Source organism: Sorex araneus, chromosome 4 (assembly GCF_027595985.1).
Source record: "Sorex araneus isolate mSorAra2 chromosome 4, mSorAra2.pri, whole genome shotgun sequence".
Taxonomy (NCBI): domain Eukaryota; kingdom Metazoa; phylum Chordata; class Mammalia; order Eulipotyphla; family Soricidae; genus Sorex; species Sorex araneus.
Genome location: NC_073305.1, coordinates 7,277,175 through 7,289,133, shown reverse-complemented (window position 1 = coordinate 7,289,133; position 11,959 = coordinate 7,277,175). Strand labels below are relative to the sequence as shown.

Genomic DNA, 11,959 nt, shown 5'->3' with positions numbered 1-11,959 from the left:
GGGACAGGGCACTGGGGATGGCACCTGGGGCTCCGCCCTGTTCCGGAGAGTTCTTGAGCTGGGCGGGTGTGAAGCCCTTGGACGCCCCGTCTCCCCACTCCCAGTGCCCAGGAGGGGACGTGGGCACCCCAGGCTTGGCACCGGGAATCGGGGTCTGGAGGTTGGCTCTCGGGCCTGGCGTGTCACCAACCCAGCCCTCGGCTTGTGGCCGAACCTTCCCTGCCTGGGAATCCCGGTGTCCCTGCCGCCTCCGTGCTGTGTGTGGGACTGTGGCCGGCAGCCCTGTCCCCTGGGCATGTCAGCACCCCCTACTGCCCCCTGGGCCCTCGGGGGAGGCAGGAGCTTCTCTTTGTGAATTTCACTTGGGGGCCATACCCGGCGGTGCCCAGGACTCAGGGGTCACTCCTGGTGGGCCCTAGGGGGTACCGGGGGTCGAGCCTGGTTCCGCTGTTTGCAAGGCCAGCGCCCTCCCCGCTGTGCTGTGGCTCCAGCCCCAGCGAGGACCTTCTGGGTCAGTCACCACCAACAACCAGGTTCCTCTGGTGGCCGCGTCCCCGTGGCAGCTTCCCTGTGGCCGGAAACAGCAGGTTGAGGCTGGCCCTGGAGCGGGTGGGTCGGGGTTCAGTCCCGGCCGCCCCCCTCGGTGAGTGGCGCTGGTCAGGGGTTCTGCCTCTGAGACCCTTAAGTTCCCGGGATGAAACGTTGATAATAAAGTTACTTTTGCTTAGTGAGCTGACGCCTCCAGAGGGTTTGCACAGAGACTGACCCCTCGGTTAGTGCTGAGTCAGGTCCTACAGATGGCCCTGGACCACCTCCTGCTGCCCATAATCCCCAGTTTGTCTCGGCTCCATCCACAATCTTTTCTCTCTCATCCTTCATCTCCTCCTGCTCCTGCTATATATACCCCAGGGCCTTTGCACATGCACTTTCCACTTTCCTGGAAGTTCTCCCTCTGCATACTGTTGCCTGAGGCGCCATGATCTACAACCATCCTTGGCGGAGCGAGGTGACATCCCAGCTCAGCTGTAGCACCCCGTGCCTCCCTTCCCAGGACAGGGCGGAGCTGGGGCTGGAGAGAGAGCAGGTCTTTGCCCTGACTCGTTCCTGGTCTTCTCCATTGAGCCGTTGGTCCATCAGAAGCCAGATAACATTGGTTTGGCGCATCCTAGGTCCTGAACACCCGAGTCTGGAGCGTGTCGCCTGGGTGTGTGTGTGAGAGGCAGGGAGAGGCGTGAGGATGACAGTCACTCTGCAGACATGACTGAAGGCTTCCTGGGCTCTGCCCTCCACTCCCCCGCGTCGCTCAGTCAGCACCGCCTCCCCAGGCTCCCTCCCTCCCCCTTCCGTTAATTGAGCCGCTATTACCTGACAGCCTTGGCAGCCCAGAAAGCACCTCCAACTGTCCATGGGATGGACCAAGAGGCGGGAGGGCGGGCTCAGTGACCAGCCCCTGATGGCCGACACACAGGGAGACTGAGGCTGGGAGAGATGAGGGCCCCGTCTGGTGGGGCCACAGCTGGGGCTTGACCCTGCAGTCTGGAAGCTTCTGTTGCCCAGCGCGAGGCCGCGGGTACACCAGCCCCGTCACTCCAGACTGAGCCCGGACTGGCTCTGCTTTTGATGCTTCCCCTTCTGTCCACTCCAGAAGGAGAGCAGGAAGGCGGCACTGGGCCTTCCCACGGAGTGGCCCGGTCCCTGCAGGCCTGGTGCTGGCCGCCTCAGGGTCCCGCAGCGCCCCAGGGGCTCCCTGGGGCCTGAGCAACCCCTGGTTGCCTCGGAACAAACAGAGTGCCAGGCCGGACCCCCCTAGCAGATGGACCCCCACACTCTGAGAGGCCGGCGGGACTCTGCCAACCAGTCTTTGGGGGGGTTCACCGGCACCCCGAGTTGTGCATGCTTGTGGGGGCTTCACCCCAGTTTGTCTTGCCTTCCCGAGCCCCTGGCTGTTCCCAGCGGTGTCACTAGCCAGAGGTCAGCTGAGCTCTGGCCCGGGGAGAAAGGCGCCGTGGGGGAGGGGCCGAGGTGGGCATGTGCTGAGCAGGGAGCAAAGGGGACAGGGCCACTGAGGTGGGAACACGGGGAGACGGGCCCGGGGCCGGCTCTGGGGTCTGGAGGAGGATGGGGGCCAGGGACGGCCATAGAGCCGGAGCAGGCGAGTGACCCCAGTGCTCAGGAGGCACCTCGCACCCCCAGAATCCCAGGGAGAGGTGCTGGGGGCCGGGTTCATGCGTGCCGGGTAGGGCTGGCCGCGGCTGGCCCTCTGGGTCACTGCGGGGTCTGGGGAGGAAGGAGGGGAGCAGCGTGGGAGACGGCTTCTGGGCGCCCAGGAAAGGGCAGGGACGGAGGAGTCCGGCGCCTGCCAAGTGGAGTGTGGAAGTGAGGACGGGAGCCAAGACGGGGAGCCCGGGACACCTCCGGCCTGTCCCCTGGGAGAGGCCGCTGGCCCCAGGACCCCGGCCCGATCCCGCCCCACCTGAGCCGGACGCCCACTGCCGCCCTGCCCCACGGCCCACCTCCAGGCGCCGGAGCGCTCAGGGTGAAGGCGAGGGCGCAGCCCGTCCTGAGGGCAGCTGCCCAGAGCCCAGGGACCTCGGGGGTCTGGGGGGCCCCTCCTGCTTCACGGACCCCTCGGCCGGGCAGGGAGTCCCTGAGTGTGCGGGCTCTCCCTGCCCGCCCCCACCCCCGGGGGCCCTCTGCTCCTGCCCCGGGGCTGTGCCTTTGGCTTTTTATAAAGCCAATAAATAAATAAGCAAGGGGCATGATAAATTGATGAGCCCGTGCTGGCGGGCGCCCGAGTCAGGTGGCCGGGCTTCCTGGCGGAGCGGAGCTGAGACAGCGGCTGGGGCCCGCGCCAAGGCGGGGAAGCCTCGGCCAGGGGGTGGGGTTCGCCCCGTCCCGCCGGGGAGAGGCGGGCGGGCCGGGGGCGCGGGGCCAACAGGTGTCCGGGGACCCCCCCCCCCCCATCCTTCCTCCGGCCCCGGCCACGTCCCGCCACCCAGCGAGGCCGGGGCCCGGCGGCCCCCGCGGCCCCCTCGGCGGGGCGCACGTGCGCGCGCGGGTCCCGCGGGGCGCGGGGCGCGGGGCGCGGGGCGGGCGCGGGGAGCGCGCGGGGCGGGCGCGCGGCGCGGCGCGGGCGGCGCGGGCCGGAGCGGGGCCGGCGGGCGCGGGAGCCGCAGCGGGGCCGGGCGGGCGCGCACGGCGGCGGCGGCGGCGGCGGCGGCGGCATCTCGGGCGCAGCGGGCGCAGGTGAGGCCGGGGCCGGCGGGGTCCCCGCGCGCGCGCCCCCCGCCCCGGGAGCCCCGGGCGGCCGAGCCCGAGCGCCCCCGGGTCCGGGCCCCGCGAGCCGGCGCGGTGGCCGCGGTGACCTTGAGCGGCGGCGGCGGGCGGGGCGGCCGGGTGGGCGCTGCGGACCCGGGGGCGCGAGGGGGCGCGCCGGACGCGCGCAAACTTTGCGGGCACCGCCGAGCCCGGAGCTGGGGGTCGGCGGGGGGGGTCGGGGGCGCCAGGACCACCTCCCCCAGCCCGTTCCTTGTTCCTTCCCAGTGACCCCCTCCCCGCCGGCCGCCCCTTCCCCCAGGCTTCCCGCGGTGGGGGGGGGGCGCGCAGAACCCCAGCAGTGGACGCGCTGTCCTGGCCGCGCGCAGCCAGGCGTTCCAGCATCTGTGCCCCTGGAAGGCCCTCTGCCCCCCACCGCCAGTGCAGAGGGGGATCCCCCGTCTGGGGGGCCAGGACCCCTGAGTGTCCCATGGTGCGCTCCGGGTTTCCACATCTGCAGGTGAATTTTCAGCCCAGCGCCGCAGGCGCCTTCAGCGCGGAGAGGGGGGGTGGGGGGGTGGCCTTAGCCCCCCCACTCCCCCAGTCCTGGACACCCCACTCACCCCGGCCTGATCGCCCTGGAGATAGCGCTCTATCCCTCAGGTGTGCCGGGGCTTTCTAGAAGGAGCCTCAGCGCTGGGAGAGGACAGTGAGGCCCAGAGAGGGTGAACCGGGCTCAAGGTCACACAGGCAGCGGGAAGAGCCGGAGCGGTCGCTCCGGAAACTTCTGTCCACCTCTGTCCCTGGCCGCTGGCCCTTCTGTGCTGTGTGACCTCTGGCCACTGGCGCTCCCTCTCTGACTCCTTTCTCCGTGTGTGTATGGGGGGGGGAGTAGGGGAGAGCCCCCGGGAGTGTTCTCACGGCGGAGTTGATGCTTTTACAGCCTGACCCTCCTCCCCAGGGCATCACCCGTGTCCCCACAGCAGGGAGGTGCCTCGTCCTTCCTCACTGCCAGGGACGGGAGCACAGCCCCCTCCTGCTGCTGGCACCCGGCCGCTGCGTGGGGGTGCTGGGTGGACGTGACGTCCCAAGGACGTTCTGGCCATCTGGGGGCCCTGGGCAGACCACCCCGGCTGTGGTTTCCAGCTCGTCACACACATGCACACACATGTGCACACACACACGCACGCACACAGACACACAGGCACGCACGCAAACACATGCACTCGCACACACACACACGCACACACATGCACACACACGCGCACACACGCACACGCAAACACACACGCACACACACACGCACACACACACACGCATGCACGCGCGCACACACACACAGACACACAGGCACACACACGCGTGCGCGCACACACGCACACACACAGACACACAGGCACGCACCCCTCCTCTGACCCCCTCCCCACCTGACAGGTGCCGTTCCTGCCTCGGAGGTGTGCGGGCCTGGGTGGGGGGGCACAACCATCTGTTCTCCCCTCACCACACCTGGACCCCGAGCCCTCTGCGCCCGGGGGTCCCGGGGACGGGCCAGTGCCGCCTCCCGGCCCTGCAGACGCTCCTTCATTCACTGCCGGTGCCTTCAGTACTCAGGAGGCCCGAGGTGCTGTTTGCTGTGCCCGCGCCGTGTGAACGGGGCCACCCTGGGCCCCGGGCTGTGGCTGGCACGGGCGCTGCCAGGAGCACTGTCGCTCACGCCGGGAACCCCGGCCTCGGGCGGCACGGCGCAGCCACACGGGGCCACTTGACCTCGGGGGCCTCAGACCCAGGCCATGAGCTCTGAGCTCGCTGCTGGCCGGTGTCAGAGCTGTTCCGTCCTCGAGACGTGGGGAGGCCGGGTCAGGGCGAGGCCGGGACCCCCTCTGCTGCTCCGTGACGGGACGCCCTGCTTCCCCAGATGGAGCCCAGGGCACCGTCCCCTCAGAGGGACGCCTGCGAGGCCAGCTGCGGTCACTGCTGTTCTCCCTAGAAAAATCTGGGGCAACTTCACGGAGGAGGAAGCCTTTGAATAGTACCGTGAACCTGGTTTTGGGATTTTGAGAGGTTGCGGGGCGGATAGTTCAGGCTCACCAAGGCTGTGAGGGGTGGTGTGGGCTCTCGGGGTGGGGGGTCTGTGGGTAGCACCCCTCAAACAGTCCTCACCCTGCTGTGGCTCTTTTGAAGTGGCAACTGGAATAATCCAAAATGGGCAGGTCGGGCGTGCCAAAGACACGTCTATTCTGTCCCGGGCGGCAGAGAGAGGATTTGTTGTGCCGGATTTCCCCTGGACGAGAATCGCCTCTAGCCCAATCTATACTATGGATTGCCTGCAAGGTCAGGGAAATCGTTTTGCTAGACCGAGTCACTGCAGAAGAATTTCACCAGCAGCAGCAGCAGCAGCAGCAGAAAAAGGTTCCACGGAGCAAATTGATTGCCACCAAGAGAAATATTAACCTACTTCAGGGGGCGGGTTTTTTGAAGCCGCGTTTGCAAATAAGGAACAGGCGCCTGGAAATCTTTCCTGTGCGTTCAGGCCCTTCCAGGTGACTCTTCTACCCCCTCCCCACGTCACCTGCCCACACAGAAACCCGGGGCTGAGAACTGCGTGTCTGTAGCGTGATTTATTTCTCAGGCTTTTCATTAATTCAGGCTGACCTCCCTCCCTCCCCGGCAAAGTGGGCCGTGGAAAGCTTTCTGGTCTCTAGAAATTGGAATCCATTAATAGAGAGCAAAAAAAAAAAAAAAGGAGAAGAAGGCGGTCAGTGCGGGGCCTGGGGACTGGAAAGCAGGCCAGGAGGATATGAGAGCAGAGAAGTTGCTGGAAGGTAGGGCAGGAGCAGCGGCTTGGCGGCCGGCGAGGAAGGGTCCACTGGGGGCCGTGAGGAGCACGGGGCATGGAGCCCACGCGGGCTGTCGCAGAATGTTTAGCGATTTTGGAATGGAGCAGGTTGGGGGGCAGAGTGGCCCCCTCGCCCATGCATTCATTGGTCTTGGGGTCCCACCAATGGCACAGTCAGTGCAGGAAGGAGGGAGGGAGAGGGGGAAGGAGCTGAGGGTGGGAGAGAAAGCAAAGCCCACACGGGAAGGTCTGCAGAGTATGTGCCTTCACCTCAGAGCTCGCTCTCTCTCTCACTCGCTCTTTCCCTCTCTCTCCGTCTCTCTCTCGCTCTCTCCATCTCTCTCTCCCTCTCTCTCGCTCTCCCTCTTTCTCTCTCCCTCTCTCTCCATCTATCTCCCTCTCTCTCCCTCTCTCTCGCTCTCTCTCCCTCTATCTCTCTCCCTCTCTCTTGCTTTCCCTCTCTCTCTCCCTCTCTCTCCCTCTCTCTCCCTCTCTCTCGCTCTCCCTCTCTCTCACTCTCTCTCTCCCTCTCTCTCCCTCTCTCTCCCTCTCACTCTCACTCTCTCTCGCTCTCCCTCTCTCTCGCTCTCTCTCCTTCTCTCTCCCTCTCTCTGCCTCTCTCTCCCTCTCTCTTGCTCTCCCTCTCTCTCACTCTCTCTCTTCCTCTCTCTCTCCCTCTCTCCCTCTCTCTCCCTCTCTCTCGCTCTCTCCCTCTCTCTCTCTCACTTTCTCTCCCTCCCTCTCTCTCTCTCCCTCTCTCTCCCTCTCTTTCGCTCTCTCCCTCTCTCTCTCACTTTCTCTCCCTCCCTCTCTCTCTCTCTCTCTGCACCCCACCACCTCCTAATCCGTGCCATCTCCTGAGATCAGAAATAGCATCCCTGTTTTAAACGCAGTTCTCCAGGGGGCGGCTCAGGGGAAAAGAGTTTGTTCTTCATCGTTCCCAAAGGCGTCTCCGACGGGGGGGGGGGGGCTGGACAGGTCAGGGTGTGTGTGTGGGGGGAGATGGGGGCTGGACCATGCCTGGCCCTCCTGGGAAGGGAGGGGGATGGGCAGACATGCAGAGGCTCCGGGGCCAGTGGGGGTGCTGAGGGCGGAAAGGCGAGGGTCAGAGCTGGGAGGGGTGGCTGGGGGCGTCTGGGTGTGTCTGGGTGTGCACATTAGGGCTTGGTCACGGGTTCGCCCTTAGCAATCAGCTCTCCCCGCAGGGCTGGCCACGACCCCCGGGCCCCCAAAGGTGCCCAGCTGTCAGCACGCCCGGTACAGAGACTTGGAGGCATGACTGTGACACGCCTCACTCCACAGGTGGGGAAACTGAGGCTCGAGCACTGAGATTCCAGAGCGCTCATGGTGTGGTTGTGATGGTCAAAAGGTGTATCTTGGTCCAGGGCCCCGGGAGGAGGTGGACACCGATACCGGGGTGTCCCAGGAGTCACCCCCATAAGCGAAGCCTCTCGGGCAAGTCCCCCGGTGATAGGCCGAGCCGTGGCGGGCCGAGATGCAGGGGCAGGGTGAGGGGGGCTGCCTGGGCCCGTCGCACCCTCCTGAGCAGGGCCGGGAGTCGGGGGGCGCCCCCTGGAGAGGGTCTCGCCGGGGCTGAGCACGGAGCAGAGCCCAGCAGGGGGACGTGGCTTTGGGGGTCTCGCAGTCTTTGAGGCCACACTGGATCCAGACTTCCTGTCTCTGAGCAGAGTTCTGACGCCCCCAGCCCCCAAGACCGAGAGTGTGCTGGGGTCTGAGTTCTTTTTTTTTTCTTTTTGGGTCACACCTGGCGATGCACAGGGGTCACTCCTGGCTCATGCACTCAGGAATCACCCCTGGTGGTGCTCAGGGGACCACATGGGATGCTGGGATTCGAACCTGGGTCGGCCGCGTGCAAGGCAAACGCCCTCCCCGCTGTGCTATCACTCCAGCCCCGGGGTCTGAGTTCTTGTCCCTCAGACTGCACACCCCCAGGGGCCCATGCTCGGCCAGTGCTCACCCTTACAGGTGACATCCTTACAGGGTCACCGCAGACACGCAGAACCAGACTCAGAGCCTCCCCTCCCGGATGGCGGGGGGGGGGGGTGTCTCTGGGCCGATGCCTCCGCCCGGGGGCCCTCCAGGACTGTTCCTCACTTTAATTCGTCCCCTCCGTTGTCCCCGAGTGGCCCGTCTGGGTCTCAGCTTCTGTCTCTCCTTCCCTGTCGGGACGTGGGTCCTGCTCTCCCGGGCGCGGCCTCCACTAAACTCGCAGCTGTGCACAGTCAGGCGGTTGCCATGGGTGCCTCTGTGGAAGGGTGCGACTTCAGTGCGTGTCTGGTTCCTTCTGGGCACGGCTGAGGGGGTCAGGACTTCCAGTCCGGTGCGCCCCGATAACAAATCAAAGAATGAATGACGTCAGAACGAGCCTCTCCCCGGCCACGTGGGCTCTGAAGGATCAGAAGCCCCTCCGCGGGCAGAAACAGCAATTGGGTGGGCCATGTTAGAGGGAAACCCCACCTGTACGTCCCTCCCGGCCACTGGTCTGACCCTCCGGGGACGGCGCAGGCCCAGAGCGGGTGTTTGTTTGTCTGTAAAACAGAATGCTGACGGGGCCCCCGGCACGAGAGGTACAAGACCCTGAGTTCGATCCCCAACACCACTGCAGCATCACTCGGTGAACCCCCGAATACCCCCCCCTGGTGGCCCCGAGCATTCCAGCACTGAACACCGAGCTGTCCAGCCCCGCTGACCAGATCGCACCGGGGTCACTTCGGCACTTGACCCCAAAGCCCCCTGCTAGGGAGCCCCCGCCCTCTTCCCCAGACAAGCAAAGTACAGGACACAGCCAGTGTGCCCTGGGTCCTGGGGAAGAATGACAGGGACGGAGGCAAGGTGGCTTGGAGGGTGGCGACAGGGGTGGGGACAAGCACGGCTCGAGGGTGGCAGCTGCTTCTGGATGCCCACACGCCCGTGTAACTTCCCCATCCCACGCAGGGCACTTCCCAGGGGTCCGTGTATCCTCCGGGCCTCGCGGTAGGCTCTGAGCTCTCGCCCCAAGAGGCAGCTGTGGGTGAGGGGTGCCGGCCCAGCCCCCTCCCAGCCCCCTGCTGCCCAGGCCCGAGGGGCGCCCGTTGGAGATGCCCAGTTGGGTGCCGGGAAGCTGGAGAGCGGTGAGGTGCTCGGCTTTGCGGGGAGCACGTGGGGGTGGGGTGCGGGGGGAGGGCCCCCAAGGGCGCTTCCATGCCTCTTCCCGACCTTCACTCGGCATGCACGGGCCCTGGGATACAGCCACTGAACTACTGCTTTCTTCGGACTGTTTTTGGGGCAACACCGGGCAGTGCTCAGGACTCCCTTCTGGCTCCTGGCTCTGTGCTCAGGGGTTTGCTGTGATGCTCAGCAGACCATATCCACTGTGTGTTGGGGGGATTAGGGGGGACTTGGACAGGCCGTGTGCACGGCCGTGTGCATGACCGACTCTCTCCAGCCCTTGGGTAGATTCCTTTCTTTAAAAGCACAAATAGTCACCTCCCACCTTGTCAAAGCGGTGGTGGCTGGTCATAAGCACTCACTGTGGGGTTCCGCCTGACATCAGCAGGGAAAATGGGCTCTTGTGCTGTTGGGATGCAGGGAGCCAGGTGGAGAGAAGGTCCAACATGCAAGTGGGGTAGAATAGGCACCGCGTGCAGGAACCCGCATTGAGGAGCTGCTACCCCAAAACAGAGTTTCCCGGGAAGTTGCCTGGGAACAGGTGGGATCATGAGGCCAGGAAGTCCCGCCCTTCCCCAGTAGGACTCTGCTGGGGCAGCCCCAGGAAGTCCCAGGAAGTCCCGCCCTTCCCCAGTAGGACTCTGCTGGGGCAGCCCCAGGAAGTCCCAGGAAGTCCCGCCCTTCCCCAACAGGTCTATGCTGGGCAGCCCCAGGAAGTCCCACCCTTCCCCAACAGGTCTATGCTGGGCAGCCCCAGGAAGTCCCGCCCTTCCCCAGCAGCTCTGTGCTGGGCAGCCCCCTGACTTCTGCAGTAACTGACCATTCTTTTCTGACACCCAGTCGCTGTTGACTATTGGGGGGTAAACTGATGGTTAAGAGGTGGGGAGCAGATTCTAAACAAACGATCTCTTCCTAGCTGAGTGACTTTGGCGGGAGGCTTAACCTCTCTGTGTCTGGTTTCTTAGCAGTAGGAGAAGGGACAGAGAAGCAGTGCAGAAGGGAACTTTTTAATTTTTTTTTTTTTTTAATTTTGTTTTCTCCTACCTGGCTCTGCCCTCAACTCCTGGCGGTGCTCGGGGAGCCACGTGTGCTGGGTTTGGAACCGAGGCAAATGCCCCCCTCACCGTGCCATCGCTCCGGCCTCAGCACAGAAGTGAGAGGTGCCAGGGCTGGAGCAGAGAGCCAGGATCGGGTAGACCATGTCCCTGCTATCCTGCCCCCCCGCCCTCTGTCATGTGACCACTGGGTTCATCCTCTGCAACGGAGACGCAGTTGTCTGCAGCTCCTGAACTCTCTGGCCCTGCACCCTTGAACTTCCTCGCTGCCTCTCGACCTGGCCGGTCACCTTGAGTCTTGCTTCGGCACAAATCTCTCTGGGTAAATAGAGCCAACGTGCCGTTTCTGGCCAGCCTGTCATTGGCCGCTGTCCCCGGTTCCTCCAAAGCCATGGAGGCAACATCCGTCCAGGCCCGCCCCAGACCAGCTGCCGTGCAGGCCGGATGCAGAGCCTGGCCAGGCGTGTTGGGGAGAGGTTGCCCCTCTTGGCTTCCCCCCCCTTGAACTGCACCCCTCCATGTTTGTGATGGGCCTTAACCTGGATGACTGCGGAGGGGGAGACGGAAAGCAGGAAGTCTGTCTTATCGGGGCATGTTTTGCTTTTAGATCCTCCCAGTGTGACGCCAGGTGTCTGCCTGGCGGAAGCCGAGGACACGGGAAGGGGGAGAGACACTTCCCACACCTCGGCGACGGCTGTGGCGTTTCTGTTGCCCCCAGGCTCATGCCCTCAGCTCCCACTGGCTTCTGACAGGCCCCTGCCCCCTCGAGGGGGCCCCAGGCTGCCTCCAAGCCTTGGCTCCACCCCCACCTTAGGATGGGCTTATTCCTTGGGGAGGGACAGAGTAGAGCGTGGTGAGGGCCTTGGGGAGGCGGGTGGGAGGCCCCGGGTTTGTACTTTAGGACCTAGTGGGCAGGTCTAGGACACAGCGAGATTCCTGTTCGACAGGACAGTTCTCTAAAGCTCGGGACAGAACGAGTTAGAGCCTCTCTTTCACTTAACTGAGTGGGGGTGTTGCGAGAAATTCGTCAGTGTAAAAGGTTTTCCAGGGTGCAGTGACCCCAAATTAATGCAGAATCAAAACCTATCCTGTGGGGATGGAGTGATAACACAGCGGGGAAGGTGTTTGCGTTGCACTCGACCAACCTAGGTTCGATTCCCAGCATCCCATAGGGTCCCCTGAGCACCGCCAGGAGTAATTCCTGAGTGCAGAGCCAGGAGTAACCCCTGAGCATTGCCAGGTGTGACCCCAAAAAAGCAAAAAAAAACCCCAAAATTCAAAACCTATCCTGAGCCCAAGGTTTGGGGGGGCAGTACTCGCCATGGTGCCTTTCTTGGGTGAAAGGGGTCATGAGGGGGGAGGATTTAAGAAGCCTGATTTGGATCAGTGTTTTGAAGAGTGGGTGACCCACGGCCCTTACCCTGAGGTTGGGGTTCTGGAATGAGTGGGGTGGGGGACACTCTCTGTTTCTTTGCTTTAAGAAGGTCCGTGTCCCAGATGGCACCGAGAAGGGGCAGAGGGCCACATACATCTGGGAGCCTCTGGCAGTGTCCAAATAGAGTTGGGGTGTCACAGCGGTAGGTCTGCATTAGGGGACCGGGCAGACTCTTCGGTCCCCTCGCCTTGTGAGTGGTCCGAGGAAGGT

The 11,959-nt window shown here is 64.2% G+C and overlaps 1 protein-coding gene across 8 annotated transcripts in view; it reads left to right on the top strand.

The window, feature by feature from the left end:
• Positions 1 to 3,153: 3,153 nt before the first annotated feature.
• The window catches only part of ATP2B2 (ATPase plasma membrane Ca2+ transporting 2), a 224,864-nt gene continuing 216,058 nt past the window's right edge, over positions 3,154 to 11,959 (top strand). For all 8 annotated transcript variants that reach the window (XR_008629776.1, XM_055135248.1, XM_055135246.1 and 5 more), the window contains exon 1: positions 3,154 to 3,246. The gene's annotated coding sequence lies outside the window, so the exon portion shown is untranslated. The remainder of the gene's footprint in view (positions 3,247 to 11,959) is intronic.